This window comes from Lissotriton vulgaris, chromosome 1_1 (genome assembly GCF_964263255.1).
Source record: "Lissotriton vulgaris chromosome 1_1, aLisVul1.2, whole genome shotgun sequence".
Classification (NCBI taxonomy): Eukaryota; Metazoa; Chordata; class Amphibia; order Caudata; family Salamandridae; genus Lissotriton; species Lissotriton vulgaris.
Window position 1 is genome coordinate 371,992,301 of NC_141685.1, and position 26,295 is coordinate 372,018,595.

Here is a 26,295-nt window from a genome sequence, read left to right on the forward strand (position 1 = left end):
TTTTATGGTCTTTTGACTGAAATAAGTTATCAACTTATTCTCAACTTATAGTACTTTTTCCTTCTCCCATCCTGCCATTTGATTTATTTTCTGTCTTGCTTTGCATTTCCCTCCACTGCAAAGTGAAGACTCTTCACGGACGTAGTATTTATTCTGTGTTTTTAATTGATTTTTTTATTTTAGTATTTCCAATAGTTGTATAATGAATGATTGTCAGTTTCTGTTCTCCCTCACTTGGTGTGTTTATTAGCGTTCAAACTCTTTTGCAAGGTGTTATAGTGTGTTAACATATTGTTTGTCAGTCCATAATTACATTATTACAGACTATAATCGAAAAGCATCTACTGCAGTTGTTAGCAGACTGTGCATTAAAGCCTTTTTCAATCTAAGAACACAAACTACTTAGAAGTGTTTAAATTTAGACCAATGAAAAATCAAATTTACATTCAGTAGTTCAATGGGCCGGAATGCGGAGGCTTTTGTCAAGGTAAGCCAATCCGCAAACCAGATTTGGTTAGACCAATGTCCAATATAGAATAAAATATTATTTAAAAAAATGACACCTTTCCATATTAGATCTCAGCCCCCCTCTTCTCTTCAGGCTTTTTGCAGCTGGAACTATAGTGTGCAGTTTCTTTCATGGTGTTACTAATTATTTTTCACTTTCTGCTGAGATTTAACTCAACTGAATTTCTTGGTGTCCTTCTGGGTTTATTCACTGTCTGTGTAGTTAGCCTGCATTGCACCAGTGTGCCTCTGCTGTGAGTAACTGTTTATTAGCCATATTTACAAGTAACCGTTTGCCCAATGGCCTCTCAAAGGGCTATTGGGCAAACGGTTACTTGTAAATAAATCAAACACTGCCAGTAATTAGGGATAAGTATGTATCTGCTTGGTTTAAACAGCTACAAACTATGGAGCTTCCAGAGCCCATCAAGGAGGAGTAAAAGAGAGAAGTTAGAAAAGAAAAAGGTAACTAAGAACCTTCAGAAGCGCATGACTCAAACCAAAGAGCATATGCCATGGGCTGCACCTCTCAGGATGCCAATCACACCTCCCTAGCTTCTACCACTTAACAACATAGCATCCACTCAGGCACTATCTTAGTTCTGCCTGTCCAGAAATGTAAGACCTTTCACCTCAAATTCTACTTGATGCTCAAAAAGACCTTGTTTCTCACGAAGATAGATGGCTGGAGGTCATGGGAAATACAGTAATCGTAGCTGCCTAATTTTCACTTTTTTGTATCTGATGCCTGTGAGGATACAATCCACACAATCTACTATTTCCCCCCACAAATAACACAGTACTATAAGCACCTCCATTTAGGTTAGTCCACTTGGAGGTAAGCTGGCAGGCCCTCTTCATCATTGCAGATACCTCTTCAAGGACGATTCCCAACAGTTCGGCCAAGACAAGGCTTATTGATTTAGAGTGTGGTGTTACCCCATCACAAACATGACAGATATCTTGTTCACCCTATTACAAGTGCATTTTATTCTATAGCACTTAAATAGGGGGGACAAGATATCCTTCAGGGTTATGACAAAGTAACTCTCTGCCAAATTCTAAATCAAGCCCTTAGTTTGGTACACAGTGGCTCTGTGCTTAGCTCCACCAGGATGCACACAATTCTCAGGTCAGTGCCTCTCCTTCGATTGTCCAAGGTCTCTTTTGAAGTATTATCTTTGTAGCCATATCATTATCCCTGAAAGACTGTGCCTTCCAGACCTTCAGCATTTCCAATCTTTTTTTCTTTTTTTTGTTTTGGCTGTAATATTTGTTTTATGAGTTGCAAAAACGAACAATACAAACAGGCATGCTGTGTTAAGCATCTGATACATAAATGAGGCCCCTAGTACAAGAAGGACACTACAATTATGTGCTGTATGCGCTATATCCAAAATGAGTCCAAGGCAAGCACAAAAGCCATGCACCGTGGAAATAAGTACACATTGCTGAACAACTAAACGGCTAGACTAACAGGTAACTGGTAGAACTGAGGGTCATCAGAACGGCGTGGAGTGGAAAGGTGAAGGGGGTAAGCATGGGGGCCAAATAAGAGAAACAAGCATTTGCAATGCAATAGGTCTCGCATTAGGAAAGAGTGAGCTATTGGTAATGTAAATGACAATTTTTTTAACTATGTGTTGGCTCTGAAAATATATAAATTAATAGCATTGTTATTCACAAAGCCAATAGCTTACACTTTCCTAATGCGAGTCCTATTGGCTATGGCAATGCTTATTTATAGCAAGCAAGAACAATGCTGTTGTGGTGCCGAGTGATGATGTGGTTGGGCTGAGTGATGTGGTGGTGTATTAGTGATGTGGTGGTGTATTAGTGATGTGGTGGTGTATTAGAGTGATGTGGTGGTGTCCCAGAGTGATGTGGTGGTGTCCCAGAGTGATGTGGTGGTGTCCCCGAGTGATGTGGTGGTGTCCCCGAGTGATGTGGTGGTGTCCCCGAGTGATGTGGTGGTGTCCCCGAGTGATGTGGTGGTGTCCCCGAGTGTTGTGGTGGTGTTCCCGAGTGATGTGATCGTGTTCCCGAGTGATGTGATCGTGTTCCCGAGTGATGTGGTGGTGTCCCCGAGTGTTGTGGTGGTGTTCCCGAGTGATGTGATGGTGTTCCTGAGTGATGTGATCGTGTTCCCGAGTGATGTGGTGGTGTCCCCGAGTGATGTGGTGGTGTCCCAGAGTGATGTGGTGGTGTCCCAGAGTGATGTGGTCGTGTTCCCGAGTGGTGTGGTGGTGTTCCCGAGTGGTGTGGTGGTGTTCGAGTGATGTAGTGGTTCCCTTGAGTGGTGACCCTGAGTGATGTGGTGGTGTCCCCGAGTGATGTGGTGGTGTCCGCGAGTGATGTGATGGTGTCCCCGAGTGATGTGGTGGTGTCCCCGAGTGATGTGGTGGTGTCCCCGAGTGATGTGGTGGTGTCCCCGAGTGATGTGGTGGTGTCCCCGAGTGATGTGGTGGTGTCCCCGAGTGATGTGGTGGTGTCCCAGAGTGATGTGGTGGTGTCCCCGAGTGATGTGGTGGTGTCCCCGAGTGATGTGGTGGTGTTCCCGAGTGATGTGATGGTGTTCCCGAGTGATGTGATGGTGTTCCCGAGTGATGTGATGGTGTTCCCGAGTGATGTGATCGTGTTCCCGAGTGATGTGGTGGTGTCCCCGAGTGTTGTGGTGGTGTTCCCGAGTGATGTGATGGTGTTCCCGAGTGATGTGATCGTGTTCCCGAGTGATGTGATCGTGTTCCCGAGTGATGTGGTGGTGTCCCCGAGTGATGTGGTGGTGTCCCCGACTGATGTGGTGGTGTCCCCGAGTGATGTGGTGGTGTCCCCGAGTGATGTGGTGGTGTCCCCGAGTGATGTGGTGGTGTCCCCGAGTGATGTGGTGGTGTCCCCGAGTGATGTGGTGGTGTCCCCGAGTGATGTGGTGGTGTTCCCGAGTGTTGTGGTGGTGTTCCCGAGTGATGTGATGGTGTTCCTGAGTGATGTGGTGGTGTCCCCGACTGATGTGGTGGTGTCCCCGACTGATGTGGTGGTGTCCCCGAGTGATGTGGTGGTGTCCCCGAGTGATGTGGTGGTGTCCCTGAGTGATGTGGTGGTGTCCCCGAGTGATGTGGTGGTGTCCCCGAGTGATGTGGTGGTGTCCCCGAGTGTTGTGGTGGTGTTCCCGAGTGATGTGATGGTGTTCCCGAGTGATGTGATCGTGTTCCCGAGTGATGTGGTGGTGTTCCCGAGTGTTGTGGTGGTGTTCCCGAGTGTTGTGGTGGTGTTCCCGAGTGATGTGATGGTGTTCCTGAGTGATGTGATGGTGTTCCCGAGTGATGTGGTGGTGTCCCCGAGTGATGTGGTGGTGTCCCCGAGTGATGTGGTGGTGTCCCCGACTGATGTGGTGGTGTCCCCGAGTGATGTGGTGGTGTCCCCGAGTGATGTGGTGGTGTTCCCGAGTGTTGTGGTGGTGTTCCCGAGTGATGTGGTGGTGTTCCCGAGTGATGTGGTGGTGTCCCCGACTGATGTGGTGGTGTCCCCGAGTGATGTGGTGGTGTCCCCGAGTGATGTGGTGGTGTCCCCGAGTGATGTGGTGGTGTCCCCGAGTGATGTGGTGGTGTTCCCGAGTGTTGTGGTGGTGTTCCTGAGTGATGTGATGGTGTTCCCGAGTGATGTGGTGGTGTCCCCGAGTGATGTGGTGGTGTCCCCGAGTGATGTGGTGGTGTTCCCGAGTGTTGTGGTGGTGTTCCCGAGTGATGTGATGGTGTTCCCGAGTGATGTGATGGTGCCCCCGAATGATGTGGTGGGGTCCCCGAGTGCTGTGGTGGTGTTCCCGAGTGCTGTGGTGGTGTCCCCGAGTGATGTGGTGGTGTCCCCGAGTGATGTGGTGGTGTCCCCGAGTGATGTGGTGGTGTCCCCGAGTGATGTGGTGGTGTCCCCGAGTGATGTGGTGGTGTCCCGAGTGCTGTGGTGGTGTTCCCGAGTGCTGTGGTGGTGTCCCCGAGTGCTGTGGTGGTGTCCCCGAGTGATGTGGTGGTGTCCCCGAGTGATGTGGTGGTGTCCCCGACTGATGTGGTGGTGTCCCAGAGTGATGTGGTGGTGTCCCCGAGTGATGTGGTGGTGTCCCCGAGTGATGTGGTGGTGTCCCCGAGTGATGTGGTGGTGTCCCCGAGTGATGTGGTGGTGTCCCCGAGTGATGTGGTGGTGTCCCCGAGTGATGTGGTGGTGTCCCCGAGTGATGTGATGGTGTCCCAGAGTGATGTGGTGGTGTCCCCGAGTGATGTGGTGGTGTCCCCGAGTGATGTGGTGGTGTCCCCGAGTGATGTGGTGGTGTCCCCGAGTGATGTGGTGGTGTCCCCGAGTGATTTGGTGGTGTCCCCCGAGTGATTTGGTGGTGTCCCCCGAGTGATTTGGTGGTGTCCCCCGAGTGATGTGGTGGTGTCCCCGAGTGATGTGGTGGTGTCCCCGAGTGATGTGGTGGTGTCCCCGACTGATGTGGTGGTGTCCCCGACTGATGTGGTGGTGTTCCCGAGTGATGTGGTGGTGTTCCCGAGTGATGTGGTGGTGTCCCCGAGTGATGTGGTGGTGTCCCCGAGTGATGCGGTGGTGTCCCTGTGTGGTATTGGGTTCCCAAGGCCTACATGCTCCGCAGAAATACCCACTTACACCAAAAGAACTGTTGGCACGGAAACTGAAAAGTACAAAAGACAAGTTTATTAAGACCCCATGGGGTGGTGGTACATTCCTACAGCACCCTTCGGTAATGCAAGAAGTATCACACCGAACGTTGGTGCGAGTCCTTCTTTTATACAATTTACAGACAATAAAAAGGTAGGCGGTACATGGTTACAGAGTATAAGTACATATATGGTCATTTTTGGAGCACAGCCAACTCATGGGAGGGGTTACAACTCCACTGGTCAGTTTGGCGGAACATTCCTAAGGGGTGACTGGTCAGTTGGAACTGCGCATGTACAGGCTTGACCATTACTAAAAATAGCCTGTTGCTGGGCAAACTCGAGTGGTTAGCGGCACGGACAAAGGACTAAAGGGCATGCTGACCACGAGGCCGCTCATTCCCTAAAATGGCCGCCGTAACATACAAAATGGCGTTTTTGAATAATGCCAAGTTAAGGGAAATAACGTGTAGCAAAGCTAAGCGCTAACCCAGCCATCGTCAAATTACGACACCTGAGTGATGCGGTGGTGTCCCGGAGTGATGCCCCTGAGTGATGCGGTGGTGCCCCTGAGTGATGCGGTGGTGCCCCTGAGTGATGCGGTGGTGCCCCTGAATGATGATGTGGTGCCCCTAAGTGATGCGGTGGTGCCCCTGAGTGATGCGGTGGTGGTGTCCCTGAGTCATGTGGTGGTGCCCCTGAGTGATGTGGTGCAGCAGCACAGACTGAAGCTAAGAACACGCAAGGTTGAGTGCTACAAAGCGCGTTCAGTTTCAAAGCACAGAATGATGGAGCCGGGAAAAAGCAAGGGGAAACAGGAAAACACAGGGAGAGTATATAATGATCAAGGCAGCGAGGGCTGGGGCTTGGACAGCAATCAAGTACGGGGTTCAGAAGGCACTGAATGGTGACCTGACCCTGTCCCCAGGGCCGATCGCTCCTCGCACCGCGCGGCTCCCTGTGAGTGCGCCTGGTCCCCCCTTCTGCCACTGTGAGTTCGCCGCTGCCCCTGAGGTGTTTCCTTTCTGTTTCTTGTCTTTTTTCACGCCGGATTCTGTTCTTGTGCGCCGTTTCTCTCACTATATTTTTGTGCCTTTGTTGTGACTCTGTACTTGTGCCCTGCTGCCGCCCCTGGCATCAGCTGCTTTTTGCCGCCTGTAGGACCCTTTTTTTTCCCCGCTCGTTTCACCCCCGCTCCCTTCCGCTGCACCCCCGCGCCCGCCCCTTTTCCCCAACGCCGCCACCCTCCACGCTCTCAACACCGGTTGGAACCCCGCCTGCTACCAAGCCATCCCGAAACGTACCCACGGACCCTTCACCTGCCATGCCTGCAAATTGACCTGACTCCGAACCTGCACCACACCCGCCAAGCCAAGCACCAGCAACAATCACCTCAAGTGCATCCTGCTCAACACCCGCTCCGTCCACAGGCACGCCGTCAAACTCTGGAACCTCCTTGACACAACATCACCAGACGTTGCCTTCCTCACAGAAACATGGATGAACACCTCCTCAGCCCCCGACATTACCATAGCCATCTCGGATGGCTACAAGATCATCCGGAGGGACTGCGTTAACCAAACCGGAGGAGGCATGGCCATTGTCCACAGAAACACCATCCGGATTACGACCAACTCTGACGACACCCTCACCGCCGCCGAGCACCTTCACTTCCAGATACACACCGACCCCAAGACCTCCCTCAAAGGCACCCTCATCTACAGACCCCCGGGACCACGCACACAATTCAGCGAAACCATCGAAGACTTCCTCAGCCCCACCTCCTCAGACTACATCCTCCTAGAGGGCTTCAACTTCCACCTGGAGAACTACAATAACAGCAACACCGCCGCCCTGCTGGACAACCTCGCCAACCTCAGACTCAAGCAACTGGTGAACACCCCCACCCACTACGCCGGCCACACGCTCGACCCCATCTTCTCCTCCAGCAAACACATCCCCTTCAGCCACTCCACCAGACTACACTGGACAGACCAAAGCTGCGTCCACTTCAACTTCAGGAGAACCACGACCCACCACCGCCCGCAACAGGTTCCCCACAGAAGCTGGAACAATATCACCGCCGTCCAGCTCACCACCGCCCTCAGCCCTCAACTGCGCCAATGACCTCACACCACTGAAGACCACTCCCAGCAGACCAGTCAGCAGGAAAGCCTCGTGGTTCACCAACAACCTCAAAAACTCCAAGAAAACTTCCCGCACCCTTGAGAAAGCTTGGCGCCGCGACCAGATAACAGAAAACATGACCGCCCTCAAGAACGCCACCCGCAAACACCACCAGCTGATCCGCACCACCAAAAGGACAACATTCAAAGAATGACTGGACAATACCCACAACAGCAAGGAACTCTTCAGCATCGTTAAAGAGCTCTCCAACCCCAGCGCCTGCAACAACGACATCACACCCTCGCAAGACCTCTGCGACTCACTTGCCTCGTTCCTCCACCGCTAGATCGCCGACATACACAACAACTTCGGCGCACAGACCACGCATCTAACCACCGAACCAATGCCCCTCACCACCACCCTCTGCACCTGGACCCCTGTCCGCACTAAAGACACCACCCGCCTGATGAACACCATCCACCCCGGCTCCCCAACTGACCCCTGCCCACACCACATCTTCAACAAAGCCGACATCATCGCACCCCAACTCCGGAACATCATCAACCGCTCCTTCGCATCCGCCACCTTCCCGGAGAGTTGGAAACATGCCGAGCTGAGCGCCCACCGCGGACCCCGCAGACCTCAAAAACTTCCGCCCCATCTCGCTCCTCCCTTTTCCGGCCAAAGTCATCGAGAAGACCGTCAACAAACAACTCTCCGCCTTCCTTGAGACAAATGGATCCCTCGACCCCTCACAGTCCGGCTTCTGAGCAAACCACAGCACCGAGACCGCTCTCATCGCAGCTACCGACGACATCAGGTCCATACCCGACAACGGGGAAACTGCAGCCCTCATCCTTCTAGACCTCTCAGCAGCCTTCGACACCGTATGCCACCGCACCCTGATACAGCGCCTCAGCAACACCAGAATCCAAGTAGCGGCCCTGGAGTGGATCATCTCGTTCCTCGCCAGAAGAACCCAGAGAGTCCGCCTCCCCCCGTTCCGATCCACGGCCACCGAAGTCATCTGCGGCGTTCCGCAAGGATCCTCATTCAGCCCCACCCTCTTCAACGTCTACATGAGCCCTCTCGCAGCCATCGCACGCCAACACAACCTTAACATCATCTCCTACGCTGACGACACCCAGCTGATCCTCTCCCTCACCAACGACCCCACCACCGCAAGAGCCAGCCTCCAGGAAGGAATGAAGGACGTCGCGGAATGGATGAAGCTCAGCCGTCTGAAACTGAACTCAGACAAGACGGAAGTCCTCATCATGGGACCATCCCCTTGTGCCTGGGACGACTCCTGGTGGCCAGCTGCCCTGCGCACCGCACCCAAGCCAACGGACCATGCACGCAACCTGGGCTTCATCCTGGACTCCTCCCTCATGATGGCCAAAAAAGTCAACGCCGTCTCATCATCCTGCTTCAACACCCTGCGGATGCTCCGAAAGATCTTCTGCTGGATCCCCACCGAAACCAGAAAGACGGTCACCCAGGCCCTCGTCACCAGTCGACTGGACTACGGGAACACCCTCTACGCTGGAACCACAGCCAAACTCCAAAAAAGACTCCAGCGCATACAGAACACCTCTGCACGACTCATCCTGGACATCCCTCATCACAGCCACATCTCTGCCCATCTCAAAGACCTGCACTGGCTCCCCGTCAGCAAGAGGATCAATTTCAGACTCCTCACCCACGCACACAAGGCTCTCCACGACATGGGCCCGAAATACCTCAACAGACGCCTCACATTCTACACACCCACCCGCCAGCTCCGATCCGCCAGCCTCGCCCTCGCCTCCGTCCCACGAATTCGCAAATCCACCGCCGGAGAAAGATCCTTCTCCCACCTGGCAGCCAAGACGTGGAACTCCCTCCCCACCCACCTACGGCTGACCCTGGACCATCTCTCCTTCAGGAAACAACTCAAGACCTGGCTGTTCGAGCAGTAGCGACTCCCCCCCCCCCCCCCCCCCCTTCTCTATCGAACACCCCCCCCCCCCCCCCCCCCTACAGCACCTTGAGACCTTGAGACCCTAGCGGGTGAGCAGCGCGATTTACACATTTTTTGATTGATTGATTGATTGATTGAATGGGAGAACACCGAAAACACCCAGGGGGCTCACCAAACACTCGGGGGCTTAATCTGCGGACAGCGTCTTTCTGCACAGGGGGTCAGTCTAACTTCTCTCCTGCCCGCGGACGCTGCGGACCAGCGGGCCAGCGCATCCTGCCGTGAGGGGCCGAGATACTACATCCCCCAGACGCCCTAGCGGCGCACCAGCGGATTTCCGACCAAGGAGGCGTGATTTAAGGACATCAGTCCCGGCAAAGCGGGGGGCTCACCAAACACTCGGGGGCTCAATCTGCGGACAGTGTCTTTCTGCACAGGGGGTCAGTCTACCTTCTCTCCTGCCCGCGGACGCTGCAGACCAGCGGGCCAGTGCCGCCGGCCGTGAGGCGCCGAGATACTACATCCCCCAGACGCCCTAGCGGCGCACCAGCGGATTTCCGACCAAGGAGGCTTGATTTAAGGACATCAGTCTCCGCGTCGCGGGATCGCACGCGGGGCGACGACCGGGGCGAAGCCCGGGCCCTCTGTGGCCCTCAGAGGCACGAGGTAGCAGGGCAGGGCCATTCCATTTACTTCTCTTCTACTTTCCTCTGGACAAATGAGGTAAACTATATTGACTTATAACTGTGACTGCCTTGATCCACATTTGGCCAACAGAATAGGACTATTGACATTGTACACTGGCTCAGTATTGGTGTTTGCTACTGTTATCATATTGTTTTATATACTAAAGCTACCTACACTATGGCCGGTAAAGGTGCCATAATTAATACTAACTCCCGCGGGGGGCATGGGAATGGTAGTCTGGATAATTTACTTTTCAATCGTGAATCCCCTTTGCTGACAACTGATTACTGCCAACCACTATCCTTATTGGAAGATCTTAATGCGCTTTGTAAAACCAATCACACCTGGATCCAAGAGGGAAATGAGCAAACAGGTACCCCAATAAATATAAGTCCTAAGCACAATACGCCACCCAACCCCAAAGTAACTTACTTGGGAAGCCACTCTCTAACTACAGTCAAAGATAGTATTCTTATAACAACTTACCCTCAGACTACCCCTACTAAAAGACTGCTGCATGAAAGTTCCCCCTTGGCCGCTAGCAATTCTGTACCATCATTTAGGGCATGCTCAATTTCTGATTCTCCCCTATCTTGTACACCAACTGACCCATTGGCCTTGATAGAACATATTGTTAAATCTTTAATATCCCCATTGGTCAAAAAAATCATGGTAATAGGGGAAAAAGCTAGTTATATAGAAGAATCAACAAAGGCTAACGCTATCCTTTTAGAAAGTCTGGTAAGAGCTAACAAAGTAGAACCCGCAGTCACTGCCGATCTCCCAATATTTCTGACACAAAGCACTATTCTCCCAACCCAATCATCTGCACCTAAAAAATTTATAAAGTCACTATCAAATAATACTCGGCAGACACCACCAAAAATGGTAATACCACAGAGCCCTGATAAAAGAGAAGGGTCATCTAAAGATCCAATGCACATAGAGTGGTCTTTCAACAAAAATGGCTACAGGCAAAGAAAAATTAATCAAATTGATCTTCCCCCGGAGGCAGCTCCATTTGTATGCATTCTATCAGGCGTGCCCAAACTAAGTACTGAAAAGATTGAGGGACAAACTGAGTTGGCAAACAAGGTGACTTTTTGGCTAACAAAGAACAGGCCCCTTCCACCAAACCTCGACGGAAAAATGTTGAACGTCAGAAGGGTGAAATGGTTGGGTCCTCTAACCAAAGATATAGCGGGTGACCTGATTATTATAAACTTTAGGGATCCTCGTGTTGTCCCTTATCTACGGGCTGGCAGCCTCAAAGGGGTGACGGCCCAATAGTTCTAAGGGAACTGAGAGATTTTTACCCCAGAGCCGTATACATGCCCCCAGTGAGATTAAAGACTGGAAGGTCTCGCTGCAGGGGCAATAATGGCCATACATTCAGCAATTACAAGCCACTTACTCACAATTATTTTTCTGTACACTCAGATACAGATTGGCTGTATTGGCCTGACAACTCTATCCTAGATTGGTTTGAGAATAAAACTCAGATGCTCGGGGTTGCTTATTACCATTGTTATTGCTACGCCAGGATAATTGTAGGGGAGGTGGCATCAAGTGTGGGAAAGTTGCCATGATTAGACTGGTTACATGTCGATTGAGTGAGGGTTGTATTCCCCCTTTTTTAAAATGAATGAATTGTTAATGCACTCTGCACTTTCTTCGTACCACTCAAAAATCGTTTGTAATATTGTGGTAAATTTATTGTATTGTATGTATGAACTTATTTGCTTTTTGGCATGGTATCTCTTTTTAATTATGTATTGTTATGAATGTATTTTAATAACTGTATCGTGCTTTTATGGTTGCTTTGTGTCAACCGAATAAAGCTAATTGACTGACTGACTGACACCCAGGGCCAAGGAAGGAAGATGCAAGCACACGGGAGGGCATGCGGATGGGGCTTGGACAGCAATCAAATACGGGGTTGAGAAGGCACTGAATGGGAGAATACGGAAAACACCCAGGGCCAAGGAAGGAAGATGGAAGCACACGGGAGAGCAGGCGGAGACAAACTCTCGGCATTGCTGTGGCGGGGGGGCGTGGGAGCGGGAGTGCATTCCTTTTAAGTCTGATGCGGGGGCGGGGGAGCGGCAGCCTTTGAAGTCTAATGGGGGGGGGGGCAGCCTTTGAAGTCTGATGCGAGGCACAGACAAATGGTGGCGTTTTGGTAGACTGTTCTTTTCCCCTTACTATAATCTCCTCGGAACAATGCGCAAGCGCATTGGCTCAGGCGAGACCTAAAAAGGGACATGAAATTTAACTGGTTGGGCATAGCATGGAGCAGAGGGAAGCGGCTAAGATACTGTGAGTCGGCTGCTGTCTGCATACATTTCATTCTTAAGGCTCTTTTTTTTTACCATATTTTATTGGCATTTGTGCTATAGCAATACATACATGTGCATGTACATTTGTGCTGGTTCAATCGTGGTATATTTCCCCCAGAACTGTTTCGTAACAAACTATTCCCCCTTGAGTTGCTTGCTAAAAGGTGAAATCCGGATATTATGTACAAGGAGGTAAGCAGAAGTAAGGGCCCTAGAAAGTGGTGGTTGTCGCGCTGTGTCCCTCAGGTGTGTGAGGCAGGTTGCTCTTTATACCCGTCTTCTGGGACCGGTGTTGCCTCCCTCGAGGCGTTTCCTTCGCTGCTAGCGTCTGCGTGAGCTGTCACTAGGTCCCCCACAATATCCTCCCAAGCTCAGGCCCTTTCCATTTTGCCTGTTCCCCTGCTGGCCTCTCGGAGTAGCAGTCGCCCTTCCGACGCCGCCCAACGCTCTCCTTCAAGTGGCGAATCTTAGTCCACCTGAGGATTTCCAGTACCTGGCTATCTCTTGTTTAGCTAATATGTAAGCAAGGTCCTGAAACTTCCTTGTCACTCTATTTCTGGCCGTATGAGGGAACCACCCTTAGAGGAAATGTTCTGGGGTCTGTGGGAGTTCTTTATCGATCAGGCCACTTATTGTCTGTCTGATTTCCCCCCAGAATGGTAGCAGTGTGGGACAGCTCCAGAACATATGGAGTATGTGCACCTCCCTTTCCCCGCACCTGGGACAAGCTGCGGAGTCCGCACCAAAATATCTTCAAATGCGAACTGGCGTCAAGTATGCCCTATGCAGCACATAGTACTTAATTAGCTTAAAGTGCACGTTCCGAGACACTTTCAGGGTGCATTCTAGGATTTTGTCTCAGTCCTTCTCAGGTATTGGTTTGCCAATGTCCTCCTCCTACTGTGTTTGCAAGCGCTCTAGCGGCTGTTGCATGTCCTGCCGTATTGCTTTATACAGACAGGACACCGTCTTGATCCATCCTGCTGATAGTGCAACATATCTGCATCCCACCAGCGCTCTTGGCTCAGCGTCCCTTGTCTTCCAGTGTGCTCTAATTCTAGGTGTTAGGGCCCTGTGTTTTAGGAAATTACCCTCCGGCAGGTCATATGAGGTTTGCAAGTCTGCAAAGAGAAGGAGCGCAGCGTCACAGTATAAGTCACCTAACCCTTGGAGTCCTGCCTCCACCCAGTTCTCTAGCCCTGCCCAGTGTTCTCCCTTTGGAAGGTAGCGCAGTATCGTTGGTGGTATGTCAGGGTAGTAGGGAGTTGCAGCACCCACTTTCCTCCGGTATCTGGCCCAGTAGTGCACTATCACCTTGGTCTCTGTCATGTCCTCAGCCGAGGTACGACACACCCGGAGGAGGCCTCTCGCCAGCGCCGCTGTGTCTGGTGCTGTTGGGCACCGCTCCCGACCCGGGTTCTGCTCCGCCGCTAGTCACTATTTTAGCCAGTATATTTGTGCTGCCAGGTGGTAGGACTCGAGGCCCGACAGGGCCAGTCCGCCCTCAGTCGTGGGGCATCTCAGCATTGGCAATGCCACCCTCCGTCTGCTGGTACCCCAGATAAACGATGTAATTGTCGAGTCCAGCTCCTTGAACATTGCTCGCGGGATCCATACCGGCAATGTTCCGAAGTAGTATAGTAAGTGCGGAGGTGTCACCATTTTCAGGACAGCCACCCATCCAGCCACGGATAGCGGAAGCGTTCCCCAGAAGTCCATTGCTGCTTTTGCCGCCCTCATAGCTCTTCCCACGTTACCATCTAGTAAGCCTGCCGCACCATGGTGTATTTTGACTCCCTGGTACTGCAGGCAATTAGGCTCCTAGCATAGATGTTCTAGCGTAAGCGGTGGGGGGGGGGGGTTTATCAGGTGCCAGTGGGTATAGGCTGGATTTTTGACAAGTTAACCTTGAGGCCTGACATGGTGCCAAAACGATCTAGCATGCAGCGCGCGCCCCTCAGCTACCCATCGTGTTGCGCAAACATATTAGTAGGTCGTCCGCATAAAGTGCGATGTAGTGTTGCCCTGTCTCTGTTTCCAGGCCCCTGTAGTCCTGGCCGCTCCGGCCTCTGCTCTACAGGGGTTCCATGGCCAGGGCAAACAGGAGTAGGGAGAGGAAGCATCCCTGCCTCGTGCCTCTTTCCACTTTGTGCCTGGGTCATCCAGATATTCCCTAATGTCTACTGGTTCGCTTATGCTCGTTTTCGTGTAAAGGTTGGCATATTATCGCACAAAGATCTCATTGATCCTGTCAGGCGCATAGTGTCTGGTCCCCCCTTCGTCTTCTATTTCCACTAGAGGAGCGCCCCTAGTTGTCTGGTTCGTCAACCACGACAGGAGTGAGCCGGACCTGTCCCTTCCAGCATGCATGCACTCTAAATACTACTTCTAATCGAAGCTTTGACGCCTATGTTTGCTTCGCCACATCCTCCTTAGCATCTAAGAGTGCCGCATGGCGTTCTTGATGTCCCGGCCTCCTGCGTTCCATCTCTCTCAGTGCCAATTCTGCCTCCTCTACTTCAAGTGTGAGGATGCGCCTAACCCCTGTGGCCCGTGTTATACATTGGCCCCTCAAGACCACCTTGAACGCATCCCACTCTACATTCTGTGACCCAGCCGTGCCCGCAGTATTTTGAAAGTAGTGCGTTTTTCGCCTCTGATCTCCTCTCTGAAGACCTGGTCTTCCAGGGCGTCTGGGCGGAGCCTCCATATAGGGATTGCTGCTGGCGGGTGAGCCCATTGCAGTGACATGAGCATTGGGTTGTGGTCTGAGATGGTGTGCGCACAGTACTCCGCGCTTGTGACATGGCGTTGGGACATCTAACGAGCAGAGAAAGGCGTGCTTTTACTTCATGGACCGCTGAGAAGTACGAGTAATCCCTCCCTTGTGGGCTCAGGGTACGCCACGCGTCTATCAATCCCCAGTTCTGTCTCCATGTTGTGAAGCCTGGGAAGCGGACGCCGCCTGGGAGTTCTGCAATGGGGGATGGGACCTGTCTAGCAGCACATTATCCACACTATTGAAGTCGCCCCCGGTTATGCCCTTAGCCGCAAGGTATTGCACTAGTCTCTGGTTCAGTGTCGTGAAGAAGGTAGGTTGATCCACGTTGGGGGCGTAACCGCTAACTAAGCTGATTTCCCGGCCCTCTAGTCTCCTATTTATTTCTACGTAGCACCCTTCCTGGTCCACTACTGAGGATAGCAATTGGAACGGCACCCCAGCTTGGATCCATATTAACTCCCCTCTCACAAAGGCCGAATAAGTGGTGTAGTAGAGCTGCCCCCTCCATCTTTTGTGTAGTGCTTGCCCTTTCTTCTGTGTTCGGTGTGTTACTTGCAGGAGGGCTATCAAGGCTCCCCTTTTTCTGATGTAAGAGAGTACCTTGTGGCTCTTTGACCTGGTGTGCATCCCCCTAATGTTTCACGTCATACATTTATAGTGTTGTTTTTCAGCCATTGACATTGAATTTAGTAAGTCGGCCGCAACCCAGGCTGAGCAACGCCCTCCCCTTGCCATTCACTCCCCTTCCCATAGTGTTACTTATATAGCGCAACTCAAGGTTACCACCCCTTATCAACAGTAAACATGTTCCCCAACTCCCACTCCCCAGGATAGGTAGTAAAACCCCTCCCATCCAAACCAATAGAAAAGGTCTACAAGTGACTGCTTGCAGTTCAATCAGTCAGTCTCCAGGGGTGGCCGCTCGTCGGTGTTCTCCCAGTCTCTGCAGCCGCCATCCCTCACAAAGTCTTCGGTAAATTGCCCCCTCAGCCACATTTCCCCCTGTGTGCACCTGTACCTTAACATAGACGTTGCAGTGTCTTGCGGCAATCTGGTAGCATTTCTGACCGGCTCTCGCTCCCTGCCATTAGATGATGCCATCCGCCGTCTGCGGCGTAACATCTGGCAGTGTTAGGCTCTGCGATTCAGACTCGCTGGATCCAGTCTCTGAGTCCATGTCTGCCTGTTCCTCGTTGCTTTCAGGAGGACCTGAATTCTCAGTTCCCCCCGCTGATCAGCGCCGCCACCTGTATTGCGCTCCGCCGTTCTAGTTGTGCTTCCTCCTGTGGATATGCCAGGATCTCGATCCCGTTCCTCCGGTGTCTCGAGCGAGGCCCTCGCCGCCGTCCCCCCATCGGATTCCGCTCTTGCGCTGCTCAGTCAGATGCCTCCTGGGGAGTCCTGAAGAATTTGGTGCCCTCTGTTGTGGTCACCCTCAGTGTGGCCGGATACTGTCACGTATTTGTAGTCCAGCTGACGTAGTCTCTGTTTCACCTCTCGGTACGATCCCCTTCTGCGCTGCACCTCACGGGAAAGTCTGGGAAGATTTGCACTATGGAGTTGTGCACTTGGATGTTGCCCTTGAGTCGCGCCTGAGTTAGGATATGATCTCGGTCCTTGTAGTGGAGGAGTTTCGCTATTACCACTCGTGGCGGGGTGCGTGGTGCGGTGTGCTTAGCCGGACGCGATGTGCCCTCTCCAGGGCGAAGAAATTCGATAGCCCGGTCGGCGCCACTTCGTCCCTGACCCATTTTTCAAGATAGTCCATCATGTTGCCACCTTCAATTTTCTCTGGTAGGCCCACTATTTGCAGGTTGCTTCTGCGTGATCGCTTTTCAGCGTCCTCTGCCCTCTTTTCCAGCGTTCGCATATTGGTTTCCAGCATAGTCATTAGGTTTTGTATATCTGTGACCGCCGGGACAGTCTCAGCCATGACCCGGTCCCCTAGTTTTTTGTGGTCCTCCCAGAGCAATCCCATCTCCAGGCTGAGAGAATCAATTTTCCCTTCCAGGCGGTCGCTGGAGGTGGTGATATCTTGCAGTATGTCCTGTAGTGTAGGATCTGTTGGGTGGTCCATCCTCGTTGCAGACTTCTCGGCCTCATCTGGAGGTCTACCCGCCGCGAGATCCTCCTTCTCCTTCCGTTTCAGAGTCTTCCCCAAGGTGTCCTCCCGCCCCACGATGTTCCGGGCGCTACGCGTGCTCATGGGGTATCGTCAGCCAGAGCAAACTGAGCTTTGTCTGCAGCCAACCCCCAGAGCGCGCCAGTCGTCCAAGTCCTCGGGGGCCTCCTGGCGTCACCGTCGCCCGGTGTGCGCCGTCTTGGGCTTGTCAGCACCTAGTGGAGTCCAGCCCTGTTGCTCCTTTGCCCCTTCCTTTCTTGGGGGCTGCTCTCAGGGCTTCCTGGATCTACTCCCAATGTCACCTTCTCCACTCTCTTCGGGGTCCAGGTTAATGCCCCCTGTGGTCCCCCAGTCCCTCTGCTTTATATGTGTGCACCCCCTGGACTATGTGGGTGATGAGGTCAGTCTATTGCAGAGGGTCCCGCCTCTTTACCTCTGGGGCGCTTTTCCCTGTGCCCGTCCAAGCGCCGGCAGTCCAGGCCGCGCAGTCGTTGTTGCACTTTATGGTGTCACAGGGAGGCCCTCTGGTGTCTTTGCTGTCTCCCCTCCCTGTTGGTCTTCCTGTGCTTCCCTGCTAGTACCTCCGTATTGGCTGCACCCTGGTGGTCAGGAGAGTAGCCCCACAGGCCTCGCGTCTCGCTGCAATAGCTCCCCAAGCGCCACCGCCGTTGTATGCTGCCGGTGTGTCCGAGACTTCCTTTACTAGCACTCAGTGATTTCGAGGCCAGAGGGGTAAACATGTCAATCCTTCTCGCTGGCCCCTTGTACTGCTTCCGTGACCTTCAGCGCCCACTTGGTGCCACTGTCCAGGCCGCGCTCAGTGGTGTGTTTGCCGCGTTTGCTCCTCAGCGGCCGTCCTCCATCAGCTCTACTTCCTGGGCTTTCTAGGCCTTGTGTTGGATCCTGCATGAAGGCTGGAGGGAAGCGCCATAGGCCTTTGGCCGCGCTCAGGTGCCCCTGCAATCACCGCCGTCTTGGCGTGCCGCCATTTTGCCCGTTCCTGAGCACCTCGATCAATGCGTGTCCTTTCCCTCATCCAGATCCCAGGGGGGGAATCCCACCCGCTGGTAGCTTTGTGCCGGCGCCAAGCTTAAGAGTGGGCCCGGCAATCCTTCGACTGAGCCACTCGTGCCAGTGTTTTTTGTGCGATGCCTGGGCTTGTCATCGCTCCCTGGGTGCCACCATCTTGGCTGTGCACCCGGGCGCGTTGACCTTTCTGCCCAATCCCGGCCGCTGGAGAGGCTCGCTTCACCTCCGATCAATCCCCCCTGTGCTGGCCGTTGTGGGGATACCTTGTGGGAGTTCAGGCCCCTTGCAGGGCGTCAGAATGACTGCGGATGGCGGCCGGCCGACAGAAGCTCCCGAACAGTGCTGCTCACTCCATCGGCGCCAGGCCATGCCCCCCTTATTAATGCTCTTCTTGACACTAATGTCCATTGTATCCAGTGTGATCTCAGCTGTCAAGATCCTGCCTGTTAAGATTTCCAATTTCTCTGCACCCAGGTGTACCCACAGTCACAGTTATCTCACTAAGGTTAGTGTTCAGGGTCTGAATTGAACGCATGAGAGCCTGTTAACCTTCAGGAGTTTCACCGACTGTGCATCTCCTGGCAGTTTTCACTGCAACCCCTCTAAGGTTAAATAAATCTTCTTTCCCTTTTTTCTTTGCCATCATAATGCCCAGCTACTGCCAATAACAGTAGGACAATTTGAGGTAACCAGAGGGGACTGCAGGCAGGGAGATAGCCTCCCATTAATTAAAGTATGACCTTCTTTTCCTGATGTCTAGGAGGCATCAACTAACACAGGAGAGCAGTACCTCGCTGGCTTGTCCTCTGCCATTCTTTCTTCCCCTAGCACCTTGTACAACTCAGTGGTTATGGCTGAATACTAAATATTTCTTTGGTCCTCTCACTGGCTTCGCAGCATCGCTACTGCAGACACCATTCCAGCTGCTATAGGTCTCCCATAAAATTGGGCGTCTTCAGTGAGATCACCACCACGGTTACTACGCATCCATGCTCATCACTAATCACAGAGAGTGTTGAGTTTTTACGGGGTAATGCCCAAGTAAAAACTACCCGGTCTGGGTCACTAGTACAGTACGTTTACACAGTTGGTCGGAGTAGTCCAAAAGTGAAATATACATCAAAGTGCAAAAAGAACAAATGAAAACCGATCACCACAAATCAAAATCAGTTCAAGAATGGAAATTTAATTTCCAAAGTAGCGCCAGCATTAAATGCTATTGTCAGTCAAAGCATTAATTGGTCAATATGCATTACTTCTTGGTAGTGCTCATAGGTGTAGGAAGCAAAAAGGTATATTAGGGCAGTGGTAGTGAGTTGACGAGTGAGGGACAGGGTAAAGGTGTTTGCGACAGAAATAAAATACACAATACATACAAATTGGCCTTTCCAGCCTGTAAAAGGTCAGTTAGTTCCTATATACATTGCTCATAGGTACATCTTCAGTTGATACATTTTGATATATGAGCATGTGGGGGTTTAATAAGATGGTCTATGTTTCGACCCCAGCGGAGAGGAGGGTTAGTGGTTGCCTCACAACGGTGTCTTCATCAGGACAGATGAGCACCTACGAGTAACAGATAAGGTTTAGTACCTAATGCTGATATGCTTGTATGTGGTGAAAAGTCTACAGTAGGTAGGGATGACTGGCACCTACTTGTGTATAGGAAGGACGGGCAATGTTCAGTCCTGAATGGGCTTGCACGGGGCTCCTGGCTCACTAAAAGAAAGACCTGTTGTGTAAATGTACATGTCCAGGTAGAATTTCCTAAGACATAGGAAAGTCCGAATGGTAGCATACTAACATGAGTTAATGGTCTAGCAGGGCATGGGGAATCAATCTCACGATGCAGTCACTGGTAAATCCGGATAAGACTCTGAGAGAAGAAGGGATATCCATTCTATCAGGGTGGGTCAAAGACGCCCAAGTGTAAATCAGGCACTGGATAGCAGGTTAAACACATTAGAAACACAAAGCAGGGAAGATTGGTAGTAGGTAGCCTAAATGCCAGAACCACTAATGTGTTAGGCGGTTAAAAAAAAAATGAGACCGGCAAGTAAAGTAGTTCCATTATTAGGAGGCCGTCACGCTATCTGTAATGGACAGAGGGGGCCACCCCATTGAAGGGAAGGTGATTTGGTCATTAAGCGCAATGGGCAGTAGACTCAGTGCGTTGGGTGCCTAGAGTCTGTGTATTCCAAATGGGCTTATGCGCGCTAACAGGGATGTACAAGATTAAAACCCGTCTGCCACGGCTCGTGGCAGATGAGTGAGAATGCAAAAATGCGGGTGGAGAATTAGGCCGGCATTTGTTTTAAAAATACAGTTTAATGCTCATATGTGGCTCCCAGAATATGTAAAAAATACATAAATTGTTAGATTACGCTCTGCCCAGGTGCTAGAGAAACCACCCGATCCTGCTCCTGGCCGACGAGTGAAAACGAAAGGTTGATTAAAATTACGGGCGAGAAATTGGTCAAAATTCATAACAAGGTAATACGTGCCTGAGTGGGGCCCGCACACTTGCTTAAATAAGAGTTGAGTGGTCGCGCAGTTGGGGGTCGGGCCAAGTGACCGCTCCAATCTTACCTCTGTCATGCAGCTGAGTTGCTCGAAGACTGAGCCTCCGCCCACTATCTCACGCTAGATATAGTGTTCACCACGGCGTGCGTGCACCGCGAGGTGCAGCCGCTCGATGGTTCCCGGGGGGCTCGCCATGTGGTCAACCAAAGGTTAGGTGAGGGGGCGTGTTAAGCATGTAGAGTGCGGTGTGTTCGGCTTGATTGTGCCGAAGCGCTCTATCTGAGAGTGCGCAAGTGGAAAAATGTGTATTGTAAGCTCACAGCGAAAACAATCCAACGTATTTGAAATACCTACAAAGACGTCCAATGTTGGTGTGTAAAAGGAATGGCTGGAAACTCTTTCTGTGGTTGCTCATGCGATGCAACACATTATGCATTAAGCGCTGTTCCTCAATTGAAGTACTAGGTTATGTTCTCCAGCATAACAGTGTATGGATATAGTTGCAAAGTACAGGCAGTCATAATTATGTGACTGTATTATTCGTAAAATTGCAATGGAATAATAATATTCCTTGATGGTGGATAAAACCAAAGCTTTGCACATATGTGTACATTTAAAATAAAAAGACGACATCATCTCATTCAATGAGGAGACATAAGATTTTGTCATAGTCGACCTACTGGAGGTGGGGATGACAAAAAAAAGTTTGTCTTTAAAAATGAATTTTTTCTACAGATCAAAGGTGTAGCGATGGGGGCTCCTTTTGCCCCAGACCTGGCGATCCTCTATATGGACGAATTTGAAACAACTAACATACACACCTGAAGAGATTGGTCAAGAGATCAAGGAAGAGAGAGTGGTACAATGACAAAAAAACCCTACTCCCCCCCAAACTACGCACCGCCTCTCTGGATAGAGTGATATGCATTACAACCTACTGCACCAGAAGCAACGAGATCAAACGGATAATTAATGGACATTGGGGATTGATTTCCGACACCATAGAAGTACAAGAACCTCCCATGCATGCTTTTAAAAAAGCTAAAAACATTAAGGACCAAGTTGTACTTTCACTACTATATGTCCCACCCAAGCAGACAATCCAAACAATGAGGAACCTACCGGAAGCAGTAGAACATTACAAGTGCACTAAGTGTAAGGCCTGCTCCATGTACATAGGAACCAAGATTTTTGAACATAGAGACCATACCATTACTTTGCAGGACCACACAAAGTGCAATACCGAATACGTAATCTATGCCATTCAATGCCCCTGCTACAAAGTATATGTGGGCCAATCTCGACAAAAGGTGAAGACGAGGATCCTACAGCATTGCAGTAGGATTGGTTGTAAGACAGCTGGAGCCCCACTCGTGGAACATTTCATTAATCAATCAATCAATCAATCAATCAGAGTACTTGTAAAGAGCGCTACTTACCCACGAGGGTTCCAAGGCGCTGAGGGGAGAGGGGGGTGCTGCTACTGCTCGAAGAGCCAGGTTTTGAGGAGTCTTCTGAAGGCGAGTAGGTCATGCCTTTCCAGTTAAAATTTGGCCTGAGCACACCAGCAACTTGCTTGCACATTCACTGCATGCTCCAAATTCCTGGCAATCCTAAAGCACAATCCAACTGCAAGAGAGCCACCACAGGCCAGCTGGTACACAGAGGAACACAGGCTGACACCACAGCAAGCAATTGGCACGCAAATGGAGAACCAGTCAAAATGCTGTGGATAAATACTTCTTCAAATCAGCCTTAAAATGCTACCGCCAGGTGTGGTGGGGTCGTCCGGTGGTGACCCGGACGCCACTAGTGCTGAACTGTTCACCCCGGAGGAGTCGGAATCTGAGGGGGAGGGTAGCGGGAGCGGGGAGGGGGGACTGTCCTGGAGTAGTGCCTTGCTGTTGACGCACGGATTATTCCTGTTACAATTATGATTTGCTTTGTTTCCCGAACGTTGGTTACGATCATGATGCCCGGGCCCGAATGAGCCCTTTTGAGATGGACTAACTGTACACGCCTGTTTTGATGATGCCTAGTTTTAGGCGGGGGATTGTTATAATGTTCCTTGATGTGTTTCATCGATATAAATGTCAAACTGTGATGATATCTTCTCCTGGCTGATTAGTGGTTGTGGATGCGGCACTCCTTGGCTCGTCATTATCTTGCCGCCCGGCCTCTGGGATGTGGGCTGAATGGCTGTTTCTTATCTGGGTCTTTTGGACCGTGTTCTGGTATGAGCTGTGTTCCCGCTCCAATGTACCTTTTTCTTTTCATCACAATAAAAACAAATTTATAAAAATAAAAAAAAAAATGCTACCGCCAGCAGATATGGAATACCTGCATACAGCCTTCACAGGCTGTAACAACGCTGGCACAAAAAATAGCAAGGAAATCTTCACCATCATTACATATTTCATCTTACCTCATCTGCCACCAGCAACATCACCTCCTTGGAATACCTTTGTAACTAGCTTTCAGAATTCTTGTGTATCAAAATCACCACTCTATACCGCATCTTTGACCTTTAACACGACCCCGTCCTAATTCATCTTCCTGTCATGAGTAAAGAATGAACCTTGACCTCGTGGCTCACTGTCACCACAGTCGAAACTGCCACTACCATGAAGACCGTCCATTCGGGCCCCATCTGACTCTTACCCCACACACCTTAATCCAAGCACTCCTACCAATCAGCACTAACACCCATCCTCAATGCCTCCATCGACTGAGCCACATTCCTGGATACACAACACTATCATACCCAGCCCCAGAAACTATCCACTGACCCAGCCACGCTCTTCCACTACAGACTCTTCTCCCAGCTACTGTAACCGGACAAGGTCTTAGAGAATATAGTCTACAGATGCCTCACCAACCACCAGCTCCTCAGCACACCACATTCCAGATTCAGGCTTAACCCCTGTACAGAAACAGCACTCATCATGCCACAGATGACATCCGCATGATCCTTGACAGAGGTGACACCGCATCCCTCATTCTCCTGGACCTCTCTGCAGAGTTAGTCATGATCTCAGACCCCATCCTCACCAGGCGCATGCATAAGAATGGCATCCAAGGACCCGCTATCTGCTGGATCTGCTTCAGCCTCAGCGTTCATTATTCATCTCCACCCTCTTAAGCGCATACACGATCCCTCTGGCCAATGTCATCCGCACACATTACATCAGCATCCTTTCCTATGCCGGCGAAACACGACTTATACACGCCCTCTTGGACAAAACCTCTAACAAAAGAAACAAGTTTATCGCTGCATGACTAAAATCCCTAACTGGCTGAAGATCAATAGTCCCAAGCTAAGTACCGTCAAGACTGAAGTTATGATTTTCAGCAAGAACACTTAGTCATGGGACTGCAATTGTCGGTTGAACTCAGAAGCACATCCAGCACCCACTCCAGGAACCTCTGAATCATCAAGAGCAAATTTGACATGACTGCACAAGTCATCGCAGTCACTGCATCCTGCTTTCACACCCTGAATATGCTGAAAAAGATCTTCAAATGGCTCCCAAGCAACGCCAGAAAAACTGTCCCTCATGCCCTAGTCACCAGCAAGTTGGACTACGGGAGCCGGAGCCGGTGTCACCAAGCAAATCACCACAAGACTATATACCACCCTGGACTTGACAGCCAGTCTCGTTCTGAAACTCACTCACAAAACTTGCATTATTCCACACCTCAAGGTACTCAACTAGCTCCCGATACTCAAATGCACACATATCAAACTACACACCCACTCACACTCTCCTCTCTCCCACTCCTTTCTCTCTCCCCTCTATCTCTCCACAGCTTAGGCCCCACCTACCTGAACAGTTGTTTCTCCCGCCTCCAACCACCTAGATATCTCTGCTCCACAGGACTCCGACTCATGCACATCCTATACACAGAACCAGATCAAGAGGGCGAGCGTTCTCTTTCAATGCTCCTAAACATGGAACGATCTCCCAATACACATTGGAACATTCTCCTCTCTTCTTGAATTTTGCAAGAATTTGAAGACCTGACTGGTCAGTTAACCAACCAACGCTAGACAGGCCTAGGCCACGCACCTGCTCAGCACAAGATACCCTTGCGGTAATAGTGTGCTTCACAAATGCACATAACATAACAAGTATATATTATCATAGATTCTATAAGCCACATGTTTTCATCGTAAAATTCCTGAGTTGAATTTAATTCCATTTATTTTCATGCCTGGATTTTGACAGCATAGGTGTCAAACATGTATTGCTTACAATAGGCTGAGAGAAGGCGTTTGGTCATCCTCTTTCAACCATTGGCTTTAGCCTTTGTCACAAACTTCTCGACTCAGCAGAATTATTTTGGTTGTTTAGGTTAATTATTCCTCCTTTACGTGAGTGGTTGGATTGGAATCCATGAGTGACAGCTATTTGGTCTTTGCCCCGTCTTGCTGACTCTCATATGTATCTCTCTAATGTGCTAACGCAGCATTAGCACATTAACTCCAGACCTATTATCTTTGCCAATGCTTGTGTACCTTAAAGTGGCTTTTTCCTCAAACAAGTAGGGAATGTTATTAGGAATGGTAATCAGTCTTTCTTCCTACTGATTGAAAATGCAGTTTACTCCAGTATTGGAACTTTCATAGATTCACATGCCTGAATCATTCCCCGTCGTCGAGACTGGAGTCTCCAGTAAATAAAAAAGCAATGCTTAGCAGTATAGCAAGCTGAAAAGAGGCCTAGGCCCATTTCCCTTTTGCAACCCATAGCCTTTGTTATGTAAAAAAGGCCCAAACTTTTCCCTGAACCAATCAGAGCTCCTCACCCTCTAGAACACTCCTGAGAGAACCTTCTGCCCCTCAGATTTTCTACCGCACGTTGTGCTAGAGTCCCCTTTGAGCTCTGCTCAAACTCTTCAATTCAACTCACTTTGACTGGGATTTGAGGTTCTATCATTTTCTAGTTTCTTCTTATTTGAAATTCCTTATTCCTCTAACATGACTGATAAGGAGAAGAAAGGAATATTTAGAGCTTGTGCCACCTGCTCTAAAAAAAGGCTTTATACAGATGACCCTCATAAAGACTGCATATACTGCCTCTATCCAGACCATCAGGCAGAGAATTGCAAGGTATGTTGAACCTTTTCAAATAAAACCTTGAGGGATCGTGAGGGAAGACTCCTACTTTGGCTCCAGAAGGTTAAAGCCAGAAAGGAAATCCTCTCAAGTGAAAGTGAGGAGGAGTCATCTTCGCCTAAGAGATCTCATAAAAGAAGCACATCTCCACAGGCGTATACCTCGGGTGAGAGACCTGAGAAGGCCCCAAAAAAAGACCACCCCAGGGTCTTCAGGGCGCAGTCCCTCAAAATCTGCTTCAGGTACACCTAAGGGGAAGAAGGGTTCTGCTTCTGAGGTGAAACAGGTCGAGAAAACTGCCTCAGAACCTTCAAAATCTCCTCCAAGGGTCAAGATTACCATCAAAAAGACTTTCTCTACACCTTCTGAGCAAAAAGTGAAAGGATCTTCACTGTCGACAGGACCGTCAACGAGGAAGATGGCATCGTCGACGACA

The 26,295-nt window shown here is 50.6% G+C and overlaps 1 protein-coding gene across 8 annotated transcripts in view; it reads left to right on the forward strand.

Annotated features, from left to right (window-relative positions):
- The window catches only part of OSBPL9 (oxysterol binding protein like 9), a 1,205,712-nt gene that overhangs the window by 471,347 nt on the left and 708,070 nt on the right, over window positions 1-26,295 (forward strand). The window lies entirely within an intron of this gene.